We start from the raw sequence: 6005 nt of genomic DNA, 5'->3' as shown, positions 1-6005 counted from the left end.
TATCTCCCCTTCCCTTGTCCCCCTTTTTCTCAGAACGGGATCCCCTCCATCGCAGCAGAAGCTCTCGCCCTCCCCTCGCGAACGTTACATTACATCATCATCTCTTCCTCCCCCCCCCCCCGACTCGACGGCATATATCAAGGACGTGGCGAACAAACACCACCGAAGAGAGAAAGGTTAGGTTAGGTTTGGTTAGGTTAGGTTAAGTGCGGTTAGGTTACGGAAAGGGCAAATAGAATAACCACTTCACCATTGTGACGCGCTTTGTGGATTTTCTTCTGGTGAGGGTCGAACGAATGTATACGTCCCCGAAGGCGGACAAAGCCCTGAATGGGGTCTCAATGGACCGAGACCCACCTTCAGTCCTGAGTCTGCGACCCTTAGGTGAATAAAATCCATCGTCATTACACGATACGTTTATTTTATTCTGGCTGACAGCAAATGCTCTTATTAAGAAGTGAGGGGGGGCGTCGGAGAGGAACGTCTTGAGATCCTCTCATTAAGAGTGTCGTCCTCCAGCTGAATAAAATCGCCTGGCGGCAGCAAGAGTAAGTACATAAGAAGATTCTTCTCGCGAGCGGAGTAATAGAGATTGGTTGGAACGCATTCTGAATACTGAAAACATTTTTCGTGAGATGAATTAAATAGATATTTCGAATAAATGTACACAAAGAAGGGTTTGAGGTATTCCTGACCTTGTAGATTTTTTTTTTACGGTAGTCGGCAAGGGATGCAGCATTTCTTAAGTATTTCTAAGATAATTTCACAATTTCTTAAGATTTTTAAGAACTTTTGAAGATCTTTTATATTTTCGAGAGCTTTTAAATGCTTTATATATATATGTTTAAGAATTCCTCAACTTTTTTTTTTCTTTTTTCTTTTCTTTTTTTTTTAATCCTTGGCTCCACCTCTTGACGATAAGGAACGAGTTTAAACAACTCATGTTGGTTAACCTTCCCATTTTCTTCTCAACTTCCTGCCGCTGAGCTCCCCCATTCATCTCTGTAGCAGAGGTAGCAAAGGGGTTGATTAGTCTAAGACCTTAAATGCTTTGTCCTTTCAAGAAAGGTCAGCTGGATTGTTGTAAGTCAAGGGAGTGTCTGCTTCCTCAGTCTTTATGCCTCGTCCTGTTTCCTTTGTCATCAACACCGTTGTCGTCGTCGTCCTCATCTTCTTCAAGCACTTTTTTTTTTTTCCTTTTTTTTTTTTTAGACAAACAACAAAGGTGAAAAACTACGTCATTCCTTCAGGTCACATCCCTCCATCATTCCACTTGTGTTTAACGACCCAGAAAGTCTTGTGTAGAAAATTAAGGGAAAAGGAGAAGGACTCGAGCCATCCACTAAGCCTTCATCCATGCGTGATATTCAAAACTAAAAACTAAATGAGTAACTCCTCCGAGCTGCTGCATCTGTTTAAGACAACGACCAACGTCTTATTATTTATGACAAACGAAAAAAACACGATATCTATGAGAGAAACAAAGGCATTTTTCTTTACTTGTTTATGTAAGAAGACCGTTTCGCTGATATGAATTGTCAGCGAAGAGATGATATTTCGTGGCTTCACGTCTACGTCATGTCGTCGACGAAAGGATTTTCTTTTTCTTCTTCTTCTTCTTATTATTATCGTTATTATTATTATTATCTTTGTTGTTGTTATTATCATTATTATTATTATTATCATTATCATTATTATTATTATTATTATTGTTGTTGTTGTTGTTGTTGTTGTTGTTATTATTATTATCATTATTCCTATTATTATTCTCATTGGTGTTATTATTATTACTATTATTGTTATCGTTATCATTATCATCATCGTCATCATCCTTATCATTTTTATTACTTTTATTATCATTATTATTATTATTATTATTATCATATTGCTATTATTATTATTATAATCATTATCATTATTGTTATCAAAACTATTATTATTATCATTACTACCCCCCGTGTAAAGGGAAAAAAGCCTTTGGTATATGTATGTATTAGTATTATTAGCATCATTATATCATTACTATTATTACCATCATTATCATTATTATTTTATTATTGTTGTTATCATTATTACTATTATTATCAATATTTTTTGTATTATTATTATTGTTACTATTATTATTACCATTGTTATTATTGTTATTGATACTATTATTCTAATCATTGTTGCGACTTCAGCGCTATTTCTATTCATATGATTATTCCTCTTAAACACTCTAGCGGAGATTATTTGCATCGATATCCTTGTTAGAGGTGGGAAGGGGAAGCAGAAGAAGACGAAAAAAGATTTCGAAGAAGAAGCACTAAAATCTTATTTTTGGAGTGTTAGCTCTTCAAGGACCATTTCGACGAAAATAATACACCAAGACAATTTTATAATAAACATTTAGGTTTGTTTCTCAATCTTGTCCAACATCGGCACTCACAGGAACCCAGGTTACAACAACTGCAGGGACCGAATGAAACATGCAACGCGTAATATACGTTTTTTTTTTTTTATAACCAAGAATAAAACAAGAGAGGCTGCAGTGACAATGCTAAGAAAAATCGGAGAAGACAAAAGGAAAAGAAAAAGAAGGATCACAAATGCCGCTTACTCAAGGTCAGAAAAGGTTTGATGATCAAATTTAACACTCAGTGTGCTATCTCTTGCTGCTCTGGTTTCTAACTCCAAATCCATTCTAAAATGTCATAAAATGACAGATATAAGGTTAGGAAACGAATTCCAAAGCTCAAAGTGCAGTAAAATGAACTGTTGTAATAACGAACTGCGAAAGTGAAATTTGGTTGTGCTTACTGTCTTGATCTTTGTCTTATTGGTCTGGCCTCTGGCGGAGGAAGAATTGGTTGAGTGGTTGGAGAATTTGTCTGAAGTCCTCTTGGTTTCAGTCTTTCTCTCGGACACAGTTTCTGCTCTAAGATGTTTTCAAATCCTTCAGAGGAGAGCAATAAGATAAGAATATATAGAGAAACAAAATGCTCGCAGAGAGCCGCTCCGGAAAGTAAAAAGTTTCTCATAGTTTTCTTTCCTTATAATAGCATTTATTAGTCCCATTAAGTAAGTAATTTTACTTGGCATTGAATCAATATACATGAAGTGTAGATAAAAAACAACAACACAGTTCGAAATAATTACAAATGCCGAGGATAACACACACAAAAAAAACATGTAAGCTTATTGCCATTGTGGTCAAGATCCCTTACTCTCTCTCGTTTGTTTCTCTCTCTCTCTCTCTCTCTCTCTAGGATTCCACCCCACTCTCCATTTTTCATCCGACACTTTCATTTAACTTTTTTTTTCTAAATCCTTTCATAACTATCTCTTTTCTCTCCATTCGTCCTGCCCTTACCCTCCCTAGTCTCCACGTTTGAATACGTTTCACCCCTTCCCCAACCCCGTCATCAATGTACAACGACATCTCTGCCACTGCCTCGCCCTCCATATTCCTCACATTTTAGTCTGTCTCTTTATTTGCCCTCTTCAATCCGTTTACACGAAGTCATATTTACATTAAATAATATTAGTAAATGTTTAAACAAGAGTAGACACAAAGCACGAATTATTTAGTTACCCATTAATGCACCTCTCTTCGAAACACTTTTGATTCAGAAAACGTAAATTTATAAGGGGTAGCTTTAAATAAAGAAAATGTTTATATTAAAGTATAACCGCATCGGAGATAATGCAACGCCTCTCTCGACATGTCTAGAATCCTACCTTTTGTATTTCATTCATCTTTGAGTTATTAAAGTAATGTAGATAACATTATTATTTCTTATACGATATATTTTCCTTACAATGATTTTATTACAATAATTTCCTTTTAACCTCAGAGGTTGTAAATGATTTCCTTTAGAATTCCACATTTATCATTGATTGCAGTACACGTTTTTCTTAGAATGAATATGCGTGTGTGTAGGTGTGTGTGTGTGTGATTCATTATGGTCTTGATCACGTGTTGGACTCGTGATCGACAGGAATTACCCTCCCGGAAGAGAGCTCAGAGCTCATATATAAAGCGTGTAGGTGTGTGTGTGTGTGTATTTACCTAGTTGTATTTTACGGGAAGGGGAGCTATGCTCGTGGTGTCCCGTCTTCATATCTGATTTTATCAATACTGTTTTCAAATTCGTGTATTGTTTTTGCACACACCACTTTCTCATCTAACTTGTTCCAAATGTCTATTACTCTGTGGGGATAGATGTTCTTTTTCAGATCTCTTCTATAACTGTATTTCTTGATTTTCTTTCCGTGTCCTCTTGTGTGTGTGTGTGTGTGTGTGTGTGTGTGTGTGTGTGTGTGTGTGTGTGTGTGTGTGTGTGTGTGTGTGTGTAGGTGTGTTTGTGTGCGTGTGTGTGATTCACCATGGTCTTTGGATCACGTGTGGGACTCGTGTGTGTGTGTGTGTGTGTGTGTGTGTGTGTGTGTGGTGTGTATGTGTGTGTGTGTGTGTGTAGTTGTGTGTGCGTGTGTGTGTGTGTGTGTGTGTGTGTGTGAGAGAGAGAGAGAGAGTGTGTGTCTGTGTTTACCTAGCATATTACGGGAAGGGGAGCTATGCTCGTGGTGTCCCGCCTCGATCTCGCAGTATCTAAATTGTTCTTAAAGTCGTGTATGATTTTTGCACACACTATCATTTCGTCCAGTTTGTTCCATACATCCCCCACTTTGTGGAGAAAGTTGTTCTTTTTCAGGTCTTTTCTATAACTGTCCTTTCTGAGTTTCCTTCCATGTCCTCTTGTAAGTCTTCTCTCTCAAGGACTTCCATGCCTCTCATGATCCTATAGATGGTCAATAAGCCTCCTCTTTCTCTTCTTTATTCCAGGGTAGGTAACTCTAGTTTTGACAATCTCTCTTCGTGTGATGGTTCTGAAAGTCTGGGGCCCATCTTCATAGTTGCTCTTTGGATTCTTTCAATTTTCTTTATACGAGGGGTGATCAAAAAGTAATGACAGTGATACCATATATTTTCACGGTACAGAGGTAAATCCAAATAGTGGCCTACATTCCTTCAAAGTACTCCCCTCCTGCCTCTATGCAACGTTCCATCCTCTTTCGCCACTTCATGAAGCACTCACGGTACTCAGAAGCCGATATACCTCGTAGCTCTGAATTGACTGCTCGCACCAGATCTTGGATGCGATGAAACAGCTTCCCTGCGATCGCACCCTTGATCTTTGGAAACAACCAAAAATCACAGGGAGCAAGGTCAGGCGAGTAGGGTGGGTGGGGGAGAAGTGTGATCCCCTGCTGCTCCAGGAACTACACAGTGAGGCGAGCTTTGTGGAGGGCAGCATTGTCATGGTGCAGCAAAAGGCGCGATCGGCGACGGGTTGGTGCAGTCTTGACCTGATATTCCAGGACTCGAGGAAGGACATGATCAGTGTAGTACTGGGCTGTGATAGTACACTGTTGAGGCATTACATCCACACACATTGGTCCTTGTGAATTGAAGAAGATGGTGAAAAGGCGCTTCCTGCTGCGAAATCCTTCCTTCAGAATCTGAGGTCGAGGTTCTTCATCACTCAACCACACCATGTTAGACTGCTTGTCTCTGGTGGTGAAGGAAATCCAACACTCATCTCCGGTACCTACATCTGAGAACCGTTTCGGACCATTTGGCTCGAATTCAGCCAGCCATAGACGACAAATCCGCACCCGTTCGCTCTTCTGCTCTTCCGTAAGCAAATGAGGTATCCATCGAGCACACTTCTTCCTCAGTCCTAAGTGTTCATGCACGATGTCATGTGCGCTCCCATAACTGACACCGAGCTCCAAGGATAAGAATCGAAGAGTAACAGTTGGATCTTCGTCAATGATGGCCCGCGCACGGACCGTCGTTGCTTCGGCCACGGATGTCCGAGGGCGGCCAGGACGATGATCATCTTCTAGCTGCAATTTTCCGGCTGCGAAAGCTTGAATCCAGCGGGAAACAGTTTCCAGTGATGGAGTAGACTCGGGAAAAACTTGCAACAATTCCTATCTGATCTCCGTTGCTTTTTTCC

This window comes from Oratosquilla oratoria, chromosome 16, assembly GCF_046742065.1.
Source record: "Oratosquilla oratoria isolate Oo_2021 chromosome 16, ASM4674206v1, whole genome shotgun sequence".
Taxonomy (NCBI): domain Eukaryota; kingdom Metazoa; phylum Arthropoda; class Malacostraca; order Stomatopoda; family Squillidae; genus Oratosquilla; species Oratosquilla oratoria.
This window is presented reverse-complemented; position numbering follows the sequence as displayed.